Source organism: Phacochoerus africanus, chromosome X (genome assembly GCF_016906955.1).
Source record: "Phacochoerus africanus isolate WHEZ1 chromosome X, ROS_Pafr_v1, whole genome shotgun sequence".
NCBI lineage: Eukaryota > Metazoa > Chordata > Mammalia > Artiodactyla > Suidae > Phacochoerus > Phacochoerus africanus.
The window spans coordinates 274,687-289,452 of NC_062560.1; the positions used below are offsets into that span (position 1 = coordinate 274,687).

Below are 14,766 nucleotides of genomic sequence, written 5' to 3' on the forward strand. Positions count from 1 at the left end.
CAAACGGACATGGCTGTGGACTACGTGGGGTTTTAAGGCTGCCCAGAGTGCACAAGGCCCGAGCACCTGCAGGCAGGGCAGGTGGGCAGACACAGCACAATCCACACTGTGGACCATCCATTGCCCCACATCCAGTGGACACCCACTAAAAGCACTGGCTGTCACGTCTAAGGCACTGCCCACCATCCCCGTCACCCCCACACACACCCCACACCCCCCCCACACCCCCCACCCCTCACACACCACCCGACACCCACCCCCCCACACACCCCCCCCCACACACACCCCCCCACACACACACACCCCCCCCCACACACACACACCCCCACACACACCCCCCATGTGTCCACCACCCACCCATCATCTCCCCCCACCATCTCTAACCCATTCCCCTCAGCCTGGTCTACCCTGGAGGGTAGCCACTGAGGCTACCTCCTGAATCCATCCTCAAACATCAGGGACTGAACACCAGGAAAACTCCCCCACCCCCAAGGGGCACTCCTCTAGGCAGCCCGCTGTCCCTCTCAGGAAACTTGTAACATGAAACTCCTTCCTCTTAAAAGCATTCGCGAAGCACGTTTCCCAAAAAGTGCTTCTGTAAGATCAACAGCTGTCCTAGAACAACCCAGACAGTCAGGGACGGGTCTGCCTGCAGCCTGGAGCCAGGAGGTGCCCCCACCACCAAGTGACGGCCACCGTCAGGGGAGGGCAGGGTTTCCAAATCTAGAGACCATCTCAGCACAGCGTGTGTGCACAGGTAGGACCAAGAGCAGCCAGCAAACACCGAGGCCCCTTCCTATAAAACAAGGGCAGCAGCCTGGCTGGCTCTGCTTTGAGATCGGCACACCCCGACCCTAAACACGTTCCTCCCAAACTCCCAAGCACTACCCGCTTGCCGGGAAGCTGGAAGACGGAGATCAGACAGAGGAAATTCAGAAGCTCTGCAAAAGTTGAGAAACGGCCTCAGAAAAGCAATCCGGTTCAGGTACCAGCAGAAAGCAGTCCTTCCCACCCCAAGCAGCCTGGTCTGATTTGATGGGCTTTTTAGGGGGGTGACATAGCCTTAACTCCTTGATTGGGGGCTAAGTACAAGTGATTAAGAGCCCTGAACCTGTAAAGCAGCTCCTCCAATCACAAAATGCTCCCAGGGCGGCCAGGGCTTTGAACTCCACGGCCCCTCCACTAATGTCGGAGGCACAGACAGAACGGGGTTTCCTCTGGAGCCCCGAGCAGGAGCGGAGATGTTGACAGGCGGAGTCCTTACAGAACCCCGGGCGCCACGCGCTCACAGCAAACACCGCTCCCCGACGGTGCCCTGCGTCCGACAACCCCGGGGCTCCCCCGGCCCCTCGGAGGGTCCAGTCCCCCCGCTTCCTACCGAGGGGGAAGCTCCCCCCTCGCTGGAGAGGCACCCTGCCTGTCCCAGACCCGCTAAAACGGCGGGCAAGAGCCGCCTAACAAACTCCCCCAATAACCTCCCCTAACAAACTCGCTAACAAGCACGGCAGCCGCTCCCAGCTGAGGCTCCGGGAGCGAAGGCGGCGCCCACCCGCGCCTGCCCGGCCTCGCCCGGCTGCCCGAGGCCCCGGCGCACCTGCTGGAAGGCCTTGAGCCTCTTCTTGAAACGGGAGGGCAGCACGAAGTCGCAGCCGCGGGCCAGCGAGGCCAGCTCCTGCCGCAGGTCGGGGTCCTGGCGCAGGGACAGGTCCCGGAGCCGCATGTCGCCTCGCATGGGCCGCCGGGGGCCGGGCCGGGCGCGCTCTCGGGGCTGCGGCTGGCCGGGGCCGGCGGGCTCGGGGCGGTCCGGGCGGCCGGGCTCAGCGCGCTCCATGCGTCGCCCGCCGGGCGCTGTGGGGGCCGGGCCCGGGCCGCGCGCATTCCACAGGCCGAGCCGGGCGCCTGCTGCGGCGCCCCTCCCGGCGGGGCTGGGCCGGGCCGCGCCGGGCAGATCCGAGCGGCGGCCCTGAGCTTCCGCTGAACGCGGAGGCGCCTCTGCTCTCCGCTGGGAGCCGCGCTCTCACTGGGCTCCGCCGCGCAGGGACCCGGCCTGTCCCCGGTCGGCCGGCCGGGACAGATGGTGCGCAGACGCCGCCTGCGAGTTCCCGGGAGGGAGGGGACTTCGCTCCAGACAGGGGAGGTCTGTGCAGCACCGGGGGACGCCACGGCGCCCGCTGGGCCCCCCGAGCCCACGTGCGGCCCTAGGGCTGTTCCCTCTCCACCCAAAGGAGCGGGGCTGGAGGCAGCTCGGCACCTGAAGTTGAGATACAGAAACTTTACACTGCAGGCGACACTCCGATGGGCTCGGTCCAAGGATGGGGAGTTTTACAGCTTCCTCGCACCGGACACGACGGTGTAGAGCGCGATGGGACGGTGACAGGGATGGGGAGGGGTGACGCAGACAAGGCAGAGGACGCAGGTGGTGTGGGAAGTGACACAGAAGACACGGGTGGTGTGGAGGGTGACGCAGAAGATGCAGACGGCGTGGGTGGTCACACGAGCAGACGGTCATGCACTGAGTGGGGAGTGCAGGGGCCCCGAATCTGACATGAGGACCACGCAGACACAGGGCCGGGCCCCACCTCTGGACAATCCCCCCCTCCCCCTCCCCCTCCCCCAGAGCTGACCTCCGTCTCCACCTCTGAGGTCCCAGGACCACCTCCTCCTACTAGGGCTGACCTTCCGCCACCCCCTGGACTTGGGACAAAGATGCTGGGGGGAGGGCAGGCCCCCCATCCCCCGCTTCCTGCTTGATGGACTTGTTTGGGGGGGTATTCTTGACCCCTGTTTGTCTCACAGGCCCCGGGCAGAGTTCAGAGCCTGTGCTTCCCACACAGTCCGGGTTCATGTGTGAACAGGAGCCCACGTGGGCACTTGCACACAGACTGCACACGGTGCCTTGTCACAATCCTGGGGGCACCCTGCAGTGCACCCCTTGTGGATCTGGACACACAACAGCCATGTGAGACTGCTGCAGCCGCACGTGGCCCTGACCACACACACACACACACCAGGGGGAGGTCCCCACACGCCAGGTCTGTGTGGAGCTCGTGTTCCATCCAGACCAGGGCCCGGCCCTGAGACTCGCCATGGCCATCTGGCCGACGTGGTGGCTGCAGTCCTGCGCAGGCACAGAGTGGGACCCCCGCGGGGCTCTAGGAATGCTCTTGCAGGAACAAAGGGGCGAGCAGATGGGGGGGGGGGGAACCCTGCAGAGCCCACCCATGGGCTGTCCCGCAGACGGCAGACCCACGCAACCAGCCTGCCTGACCCGGGGCCAGGCTGACCATTGGCTTCTGAGCCCGGGGGATGATTTCTGGTGGCGAAGCTCAGCGATGCTGCACCGAGAGAGTGACCAGCCCGGGGCGGTGGCACATGCCTGGTCACCAGCCTGCCTGCAGGGCCTCTGGGCCTTACCTTTCAAGTCAGCTCTATGTTCTGTTTCCATAGCAGTGCTGGGACCTGCATGCCCCCTGCTAAGGGTGCAAGACGGCTCCCATACAGGCGCCTGGCACCCTAAACCCTGCTGCAAACAGGAGGGTCGATGCAGGCAGAGAAATGCAACCTCTTACTCATCTGCCGCTAAGTCCACCGGGCAAGGTCAGCAGGTCCTCCAGCTCAAAGGGAATGCACGGGAGAGGGACGCAGACCCCCAGACCATGGGAAAGAGCAACGTTTCTCCCCAAGAGCACGGGCACACCCAGCACAGCCCAGGGCGAGGGGCAGAGGTGACAAGGCCAGGCTGCAGGCCACGGGATGGAGCAGGCCTGGGACACCCAGGCAGACAGGGGACTCTCGCAGGACTGCGGCTTAGGCCCCCCTGGCGGAGACCAGCTGCCCCCCTGCAGCCAGGACTTCGGAAGCAGCACCTCCACTCAGGAAGAGTCTGGAGCAGCACAGGCGCATGGCCTGGGCAGAGGCAGGGTCCCTGGCTTGCTTCCCCTCCTGAGGCCCTGGCCCCGTGCTCCAGACGCGCGAGGCCCTGGCCAGGCTGGAGACACTGTCAGGAGAAGCAGGAAGAGCCCCCAGGGCCAGAGGAGCCACTCGCTGGGCAAATACTGGTGAAAACTGCTCTTAGCAGTGCAGGTAGGACCATGCCCGACCTCGCGGTGCAGACCCTGGGGTGGGGAAGGGACAGTGGGCACCCGGGGGTTCTCCTTGGAGACCTGAGGTTCCTGGGCTCCTTTGGGACCAGACAAGACCCTGCCACACACTCTTCCCATGGTTCTCAGTGTCAGAACCAAAGGCTGCCCATAAAACCCAGGACGAGACGGCCTGCCCACGACACGGCGTCAATGAGAGAGCGGCGACCCCACACCCGCTGCTCAGGGGGGCCTCAGTCTGAGGGGTCGGCTGTCCGGGAGGTCGCGGGCCGCCCTGGTGTACCCCTGCCCCGGGTCCTAGAAGGGCCCACGAGACCCACGGCAAGAAGCACCCGCCTTCACGCACTGTGAGCACCTCCCAAAGCCCACGACACGTCTCCCCCGAGCAAGGGGTGTTGCAGGGTATGTTCTCATGTTTCCGGACTGACCCTCGGGCCCAGCCTCCACGTGGCACTGCCATGGGGGCATGGGGGCTGCACGCCACGGGGCTTCCGACGCCCAGCACACCGGCACTGGGGTCAGACCTCGACACCCAGGGAAGAAGCGGTCGCAGTGAGAGTCGCCGGCACTTTAAGGCAGAAAGGACCTGAACAGTCTTGCAGGAAGGACAGGAGGAGGCACAGGCCTCTCCTTTTAGGAGGCCCGCCCTGCCCGACACCGCACCCGCAACAGCACGTGGAGGGCAGACCAACGGCCCAAGCGGACACACCAACCTCTCAGCGCGTGAGCCCTCTCGGCCCAGCCACGGGTGGGGTCACCGCCTGGGATCGGCGGGGTCACCCCAGGCAGTGAGGCCAGGTAACGCGCACAGACCATGAGCAAACACTGCACGACCACGAGGCCTTGGACAAGCTGGACACCCACCCGCTCCGGCATTTCCCGGCCACCTAAAGGCACGAGGCAGCCCCCTCACCTGAGTGGGTGGAGTCTGAGCACACCTGCAGCCACGCCCTCCCGAGGAAGACAGGGGGCGCCTTCCGGCTGAGGAGGAACAGTGCCAGCGCGCCCACTCTCAGCGCTGACCCCCGACCAGATCCAACCCGAGGGGTCCGGCCGGGCAGAGGGCCCAGACAGCAGAGACGTGACCTCGGCCCTCCCTCTGCACCTCCACGGATCGCAGAACTAGGACGCAGGGTCCCAAGGTCACAGGGCGGAGGGCAGGGGCGCTGCTGCTGGCGGGAGCGCGTGGAGCGGACACGAGGCCGACCGTCCATTCACGACAGCGTTTTAAGGGACCGACACCCAGGTCCCACCCAGACAGCAGCCGTGAGACCCGTCGGCCACACCACAACCCTGAGCAGGAGGGCAGACCGCCCCCTCCCGCACCTCTGCGGATGGACGGGTCGCCGTGTGGACGGCCACGCTCCCCCAGGGACCGGCAGGCCAGACAGTCATCATCTGGACCTCAGCGGCCTTTTCGTGTGGAAATCGACATGACTCTAAACTACAGGAGTTCCCTCCGTGGCTCAGCAGTGATGAACCCGATTAGTATCCATGAGGACACAGGTTCGACCCCTGGCCTCGCTCAGTGGGTTAAGGAGCCGGTGGTGCCGTGAGCTGTGGTGTAAGGTGCAGGCGTGGTTCGGGTCCCGTGTGGCTGTGGCTGTGCTGTAGGCCAGCAGCTGCAGCTCCGATTGGACCCCTAGCCTGGGAACTTCCATGTGCTGCAGGTGCAACCCTAAAATAAAATAAAACTCTATGGAAGCATAAAGGACCCAGAAAAACCATCGCAACAATGGTGCACAAAGGTGACGGGGAGGAGACTGATTTCCAGGTCACTAGAAGGCGTGGCAACAGGACAGGGACCCATGGCATGAGCAGATGCGTACGTGGGACGGCCACCGTGGGGCCACAGGACCGTCAGCCAGGCGCCAACCCAGGACAACGGGAAACCACTTCAAAGACTGACAGCAGAGCAACCGAGTGATCGTCCCGAAGAAACTAACCTCAGCAGCTCACCCGAGACCGCATGGAAGAGTCAGCCTGCACCGCTGGCAAGACTAGGCATCCAAGTGCCATCTGTAAAAGTTCCAGCGGAAATCCAGGAGGAAGCCTTTCTGCCCTGCGTTGTGGGGTTTTTTGTTTTTTTGTCTTTGTTGTTGTGCTTGTTGTTTTGCGTTTTAGGGCTGCACCCGCGGCATACGGAGGTTCCCAGGCCAGGGGTCTAATCGGGGCTGCAGCTGCCGCCTACACCAGAGCCACGGCAACACGGGATCCGAGCTGCATCTGCGACCTCCACCACAGCTCATGGCAACGCCAGATCCTTGACCCACGGAGCGAGGCCAGGGATGGAACCTGCATCCTCGTGGTTCCCAGTCGGATTCGTTTCCGCTGCGCCACGACGGGGACTCCCGCCCTGGGGTCTGACCCTACTGTTTAGATTCCGGATCACACATGAGCGGATATAAAGAAAATAAGTGACAACTGGGACTTCATCCAAACCATAAGCCTCTCTTTTCCAGAAGACACTGTGAGAATACAGGACAAGGTGAGAGACACTGAGAGAGAGACACCCCCGGCCGTGAAAGAAATGCGTCGGGGTGGAGGGGGGCGGGGGGGACGTCCAGAGTGGAGAAGACAGTCTGTTATCACGTGAGGTCCTGTGTTCAGACTCCCTGAAGTGCAAAGCAAGATCGAATTGCTCCAGGGACTAGCAGTTCTGGAGGTCCACTGCACGTCCGCACCAAACAAACTCACAGCGAGAGAGACCAGATTTGCAGCCATCGGAGGACGTGGGGGGTGGGAGCATCAGAAGACAGTGATGCAAATGTCTCCCCACGAGATAAACGGTATGAGGGCTGTGGTGTAGACCGAAATCTAACGAGCTCAGGTGTACATTTCATATGAAAGCTCAGTGCGTGAATGGTGAGGTCCCATCCCAAGGGGAAAAAATTCCTTTTAACATTTGCTGATTTATTTTGTCTTTTTAGGGCTGCACCTGCGGCACATGGAAGTTCCCAGGCTAGGAGTCGAATCAGAGCTACAGCTGCCAGCCTACGACCCAGGCACAACCTCATCTACCACCTACACCACAGCTCACAGCAACGCCGGATCCTTAACCTACTGAGAGAAGCCAGGGATCAAACCTGCGTCCTCACGGATACTAGTTGGGTTCTTAACGCACTGAGCCACAACTGGAACTCCTATATTTCTTATTTTTTATTTACTTACTTTTTATGGTTGCACCAGAAGCATGTTGAAGTTTCTGAGCTAGGGACTGACTCCGAACTGCAGCTGCAACCTATGCCACGGCTGCAGCAATGCCGGATCCTTTAGCCCTCTGCACTGGGCTGGGAATCAAACCCGTGCCTCCACAGTGACCCCAGCCGGTGCAGTCAGATTCTTAACCCACCGCACCATGGAGGGAACTCCCATTTTTAAAATTTCTTTAAAGTTCTATCTGTATGAGATGAATGTTCACGGAACGTCTGGTGAGAATCATTTCGTGATGTATGTAGGTCAGTTCATCATGCGAAACAGCTTAAACCGATAAAGTGCTGTGTGTCGATTACATCTCCGTAAAACTGGAAGAAGAAAGTAGAATATAGGCAAAGTCATTCACCAGGAAGGCATTTTGCAAATCCTCTACCTAGTGACGGAGTTATATTCAGAAAACGTACAGAAATTACCCCTCGATAAGAAAACTAACCACCCCCTGGGAAAACAACAGAGGGTCTGAACAGCCTTCAGCAAAACAGCGAGGCGTTCTTGCTGTGGCGCAGCAGCTTAAGGATCCAGCACCTGCTGCAGCTGCGGCTCAGATGGATCCCTGTGCACTCAACTGCACTGATCCAGGAAATGCAGATAAAACCAGAGGTGCCACCAGCAGCCCACATTCCAAAAGGGGGCAGGTCCAACGCCTGGCGATGCTGAGGGCTGGCGAGGATGCTGGCGCTGCTGCACCTGCGCCTTGCTGGGAGGCGGGGGACGTGTGCAGCCCTCAGGAAGACAGCCTGACGGTTCCTTAAAAAGTGACATGTACATTCGCCATGAACACCACGATGGCTCTTTAGTTCCGTCCCTAGGACAGCTGGCGACGCACCTCCTCAGGCGTCCTCAGCAGGGCTGCTCACAGCCCAAGGCCAGAAACAAGCCCCGGACCCACCGGACACAACCCATGGCACCTGCAGCCAGGTGAGCAGCGTGCAGCCAGGAGACAGCATGGAGAGCCTTGCACCTGGACTTGGCAAGCATCACGGGTCGTAACAGATTCCTGAACGCAGCCGGGAAAGGTCCCCCTACAGCCGCACGAGAGCGGTTGACACAGGGGTGCGAGGAAGCCCTGGCTGCCTCCGGTGTGGCTGAGGCAGGAGAAGAAGAGTTTGGGCACAACTTTTGATTCCTAAATGGGAAAGCACCACATCTCCAAAACCCAAGGCCCTACTCTTCCAAGAGCCAGAGCGCAAGCAGCCCATCTGCCTTGGACGGCATCTCTGCACATCCAGTGACCTGGGCCCCCCTCGCCGTGTGACACTGCTGCCCAAAGGCGACACACGGCTGACACACAGGGGGTGGCACACTCTGGCCCCTGTGTGGGGCTGGAGAAGCCCAGGTCACAGTCAGGCAGGACCTCCACCTGGGGAAGAGGCAGGGCCTGTAAGTGCAAGCCTGAGGAGCCCGGGGAAGCAAGAGTCACCCTGAAGTCCAAGGACTAGCAGTTGCCCCCATCTCATGACAAACACCACCCAGCACCCAGCACCTGACGGACCATCCAGCACTCATCATCCATTAGGCCACCCAGGACTCCAGCACCTGAGAGACCAGCCTGCAGCCATCACCTGACGGACCACCTGCACCTATCACATAATGGAGACCATCCAGCACCCAGCCCCTGATGGACCACCCTGCACCCCACCTCCTGATGGAGACCCCACACCACCTTCTCAGGCATCCCCTGGAGGAGCCCTGTTCACACCACTATTGCTCCCTGGCCCAGCTGGTTCCTGGCTGCCTCCTGATGATTATGCCAAGGGCATGAGCCACCCCAGAGCTCCACCCCTGCCCGGAGAGTTCCCCCCAGGAGGCCCCCCCACCTCCCACCTCCCAGGACCTCGCGGCCAGCCTGCACGTCCCCTCCCTCTCCTTCCAACGTGGCCTCATGATGGTGCCTCGTTCCTCCTTCCGAGAGCGTGAATGTGCACCCAGAGGAAGCAGAGGAGCAGGCGAAGTCCAGCCCTTGTGTCCCCGGCTGCAGCCACCAGGGAGACAGAGTCCCGGGAGGGAGGGGCCTGGACAGCAGGCTGGTCAAGCTGGTGCAATGGGCATCACAGTCCGGGCGCTGTGCCCAGGCCCAAATGCTGCCCCCAGGCCCTCCACGTCCGAGACAGCCACCCTCTGACCCGCAGCGAGGAGCGGGCAAACCCTGATCGGAGAAGACAGATCTGACATACGACCAGCACGTCTGCTGGCTCCGTTCTCACCAAGACCCAGGCAGCCCGGGGCAGGGAGCGACACCCCCTTCTCGGGCGTCCTGGGCACCTCGGGATGGGGAGGCACTCCTGGTCTCCACCCCCAGGTGCCAGGAGCCCCCCCCTCAACTGCACCAGCCAGAAACGTCACAGACGGGGCCCCCAGTGAGGTGCTGCTGTGGCCGTGGACAGCACACTCACCTTCTGAGCTGCGTCCTGGCAGCTGGTTTCAGCAACAGCAACCGAACTGTCACCTAATCCTTAAACGTACAGACCTCAGAACAGCCCAGGGTCACTTAAGATAGACAGCGAGCAAGAGGAACGGCAGGGACTCACTGCAGACCTTCCCATGGTCTCTAACCAAAGCCAGCACGCGGCTCCGAGGACACACCTGACCCCGCCCTGCAACGTCCCCCTCCACCCAGGAGGGAGCCTACAGGACACGGGTCTCACCTCCACCTCGTCCTCACAGCCGGGAGCGCGCACGGCCAAGCCCACGAGAGACGGCTCCCTGGCTGCACTGATGCGGCGCCCGGCCCTCTCCAGCAGCAATGCCTACGGCCTTCCCACTTCGGGGCCAAGACGAAGAGTGTGGGTCCAGAAGGCAGGTCCCCAGTCCTGCTCCTGAAACCACAGACACCTGTGGGTCACGAGGCCGTCACAGGAGCCTGCTGTCCCCAGAAAGGACAGACTGTCTCGACTGTTTGAAGCAGGGGTCCTCCCAGGGGGGTCCCAGCAGCAGACCCCAAAAAAGGTTAGAGACAAACTCCACCACCACCTCAGACCCTGAAACTGGAAATCGGGACAGGGGCTCAGCAACTGTTTCCACAAGCCTCCCAATCAGCTGTCCCTCCACCCCCACCCCCCCCATCCTCAGGACCCCCCACCCCCCATCCTCAGGACCCCCCCCATCCCCCATCCTCAGGACCCCCCACCCCCCATCCTCACGACCCCCCCACCCCCCCATCCTCACGACCCCCCACCCCCCATCCTCAGGACCACCCCCCACCCCTCCATCCTCACCAGGTCCTCTGAGCAGGTCACGAGGTCACAACACTAGCAACAGCTCCAGAAGCCCCCTGTGCTGCGGACCTGTTCCCAAAGTGCCCCCCAGAGCTCCGAGAGCTGCCCTTGTCTGGCCCCGACCTGAGGCCCTCCCGCAGCCCTGCCCTGAGCGCTGATGAAACAAATGCTCCAATAAAACTAACATAAATCCTAGCAATAACGCCATCAGAGGGGAACGCAGGGTGCACAGCTCTTCCCTTGACAGCCACTAAACCCCGGGTCCCAAAAGCCCCGGGGCTGAGTCGCGGCCACGAGGGCCTCCCCCTGCAGCACGAAGCACAGGATTCTTGTGGGTGACTCTGCGGGGGTGCGGGCGCTATTCCCCCTCCTCCTCCAGAGGTCTCCACCCAACACGGGACAACTCAGGGGGCCACACAGTCTTTGTGGGGCCATGGGGACGGAGCCAGCCTGAGGCTGCCTGCTTGTTGGGAAGCCCCCAGAGGCTCTCCCCGCCTTTACCTTTAGCCCCTCCTGAACTGGGGCCCCTGAACCAGGCCAGAACCAGGACAGACCAGGGCCCCTGTACCAGGATGGACACAGGACCAAACGAGGACTCCGGAACCAGAACGGACCCAGAACCAAACCTGGGCTGAACCAGGACTCAACCAAGGCCCCTGAACCAGGACTGACTGGGGCCTGGCCCAGGGCCGCAGAACCACACCCTCTGAACCAGTGCCCCCCCCCCCCAGAGCTTGTCCTGCCACACAGGGCCCCCCTGCCCTCCGCAGTCTTCCAGGACAGAGCTGTGATCGGCCTCTTCCGGCCGAGCCCCCGCACGAGGTCTGAGAAGCTGGCACACGTGGCCCCAGGCAGCTTTGGGGGAACCCGGGACTTGAGGGCAGGGCCCTGCCCAGTACTGCTGGGGGGTGGGCTGTGGCAACCTGTGTCCCCTGGCCCCTCAGCTGTCCCACAGCCTCTGCTGTGGCCAGTCGGGAGCAGGACTGGCAGCTGGGCAGCATCCACAGCCTGGTCGGGGGGGGCCCCAGTGAGCTGCCCTTGGCGAGCCCGCGTGGGCTGCGGGGCCGTGGAGCAGAGGACAGGATGATGGCATGGTGCCACCACGCGATCCCAGAAGCCTCTGGGCCACTGGCTCAGGAACAGCGGGGTGGGTGACACCCTTCCAGCCCCTCCACCTGCGGCAAAGCTCTCAACCGAGGCCACGTTCTCCATGTTTCCCCTCCTTCCTCCACCGAGACTCTCGGCAGCACAACTGGGAAGCCGGAGAGCGAGCGTTCTTCGCTGGAAGAGCGGAACTGAGCGCAGCCGAGCTCAGGCCCCGCCGCAAAGCCCACCAGCGGGCCCCTCGAGGCTCTGAGCAGAAAGGCTTCTGCTCGGAGGGCTTCCAGCTCCTTTTCCTACCCCCAGCACAGCCGCCGAAAACACCTACGGAAGATGCGTCAAGGTAAACACGCGGGGTCACACATGAGGACACGGACACGAGCGTGTCTCCCAGGCACCCGCTTCCAACCTGCGAGAACACGGCCCTACATCCTGCGAAAACCAAGGGCTAACTGGATCCCCCAAACTACAATGCGGCTGCAAAGAGTTAACAATCTCGACAGACGGTAAATAATGAACAGAGGAGATGCAAGACTGCGCACAGCGCCGCTGGGAGAAGGCGTGAGAGGCGCGGGGAAATGCAAAGACATCCAGCGCCCACGGGCTGGAGAACTCCGCCTGTGAAATTCATCAACTGTGCCCCAAGTATCAGCAGATGCAACGCGACCCCAACCGAGACTCCAACTAGGGTGTTTCGTAGAGGCTGACAAGCTGAGTCTCCTGGAGACGCGGACATGAGAGCTGGAGTTGCCCTGGTGGATCAGCAGCAAACCGGCAGGGATCATTGGCGATTTCATCAGGTTTCCTCCAGCTTCCGAATTTCCGAAAGCAAGATTTACGTGTGTTCTACATTCCTGTGTGTTGAACTGGAGTTCCCGTCATGGCTCAGCGGTAACAAACCCAACTAGGATCCATGAGGATGCAGGTTCCATCCCTGGCCTTGCCCAGTGGGTGAAGGACCCGGTGGTGCCGTGAGCTGTGGTGTAGGTCACAGAGGCAGCTCCGATCCCGCGTGGCTGTGGCTGTGGGGTAGGCCAGCAGCTGCAGCTCAGACTGGACCCCTAACCGGAGAACCCCCATGTCATCTGCCGCAGGTGGGGCTGTAAAAAGAACAATAAATAGATAAAAGCACAGAGCTGGCCGCACGTCACCTGCCTCCCTCCCAGTGATTACCCAGCGTCACAGAGAGACAGCACAAGCGCGATCGGGGGGACGGACCTCAGAAAACAGACCCAGACTCACACAGCCGCCTGACTTCCGACAATGCGACCTAGTGGGAAGAAGAGAGAAGATTCCAAAACTGCTGGGGTCCCTGGGTCACTCGTGTCACCACGGAGCCTGATGTGAAAGGGATCAGAAGTCTGCATGAAAAAGCAAAGCCCAGGAAACCGCTAGGAGGGAAGAGGCAAACAACCCTTGAGACCCTGGCAGAGGCCTGCAAGTCGCAGACAGGACGTTGTAAATAAAAACCAGACGAGAAAAAAAATTAAAAGAATCGAAAAATTAACAGCTCGTGCTTTCAAAACACATGTTAAACAAATGACAAAACGGGACACAGACCGAAGAGAAACGCGTGAAACGAAGGCGCTGCACGGGACCCCCACGAAGAGCCCTGGCAGCTCAGAAGCAGAAGCCACCCGGAGCCCCAGGGGGCAGAGGGCCGGGGACGGCGCCCATCTGCTGATAACTCACGAAGAGATGCTGCTGTCAGGAGACTGGGAAAGGCAGATAAAACCGGGACACCCAGCGCGCCCGCCAGGACGGCTGGAGTAGGTCCGAAGACAGCCGGGGCTGGGAGAACGTGGATGGCTCGCACGGCGGGGCAAACGGGACAGGACACCCAGCATGGCACCACGCGGGGGCTTTGGGAACGGCTTTTTTGTTTTTATTTTATTTTATTTGGGGCCACACCTGCAGCATATGGAAGTTCCCAGGCTAGGGTCGAATCGGAGCTACAGCTGCTGGCCTACACCAGAGCCACAGCCACACTGCATCCAAGCCCATCTGCGACCCACACCACAGCTCACGGCAACGCTGGATCCTTGACCCACTAAGCGAGTCCAGGGATGGAGCCTGCATCCTCATGGATCCTAGTCGGGTTCCTTAACCACTGAGCCATGACGGAAACTCCGTTTTTATGTTTTAAGTCAAACACACGTGACGTACGACCCAGCAATTCCACTCCCAGGTCATTCCGCCAGGAGTGACCCGTCCTCGGGAAGCACCCAGCACCACCCGAGGGGTCCTCGTGTTAACGGACGATCAGACAGTGGTCCACCCGGCCAGCGGGGCTCCCCTCGGCAGGGACCACTAGCAGTCCGTGAAGAAGTAGGGTTCCGTGCTTTCCTCGTGGCGTTTCCTCTACGAACACTATTCCGGAGTTAATTATCCATTTCTTGGGGCAAAAGAGCGCTTATCACTTTGTCCCAGTGAAAAGACAGGTCTTTTTGGGTTACGCGTGCCTCAAAATCCAAGTGAAGCAGGCTCTAAGCTGCACATACACCCAGACAGGGTTCAAAGCCACCTTCAGGTGCCAGACAAGGTCTGTCATTACTTTTCCAAGACTCTTGGGACTTTGAAAAGACAGTCTTTCTGTGTTTCCTCAAAACCCGTTCCTCCTGCTGTCTTATTCTATCTGGTGGTGGAAAGCACGGACGGGGGCGGGGTGGGGGGGGTCTTTCATCTCCCCCTGCCTCGTCAGCAGCCTCTCATCCCCACTTTCTACGGCAGGGCAGCCACGACAGGCCCCCCGAGGCTGGAAGCTGGCCTCTCTGGGGCGCCACGCCTGACAGTGGTCCTGGGGCAACACCACCCTTCGGGAGCCCGAGAACGCTGCGCCCTGCCCAGCGCGGCTGCCCGGCGTGGCCCCCAGCTCAGCAGCCCGCCTTCTGGGGTCCGACCGCTCTGCTCTCTGAGCAGAAACTTCTGATCTGTTCTCTTCCCAGTCTGTTCATCGGTTCCCGGGAGGTCCACCCTTCCGCCCACGCCCTTCCCTCTTAAGTTCAGTGCGCTGCCAGGTCCCACAGCTCACGTCGTCCACAACCTCTCTCCAGGGGGAGAGACCCCCCCTTCCCTGCTGTGCACAGCTATGGGAACTGAACTTGCACCCCGCTGTGGCTTTCTGTCTGCAGTGC

The 14,766-nt window shown here is 61.5% G+C and overlaps 1 protein-coding gene across 1 annotated transcript in view; it reads right to left on the bottom strand.

Moving 5' to 3' along the window:
- Positions 1-14,766, bottom strand: part of LOC125118832 (proline-rich proteoglycan 2-like) — a 186,663-nt gene that overhangs the window by 154,636 nt on the left and 17,261 nt on the right. The gene's annotated exons all lie outside the window — the stretch shown is intronic.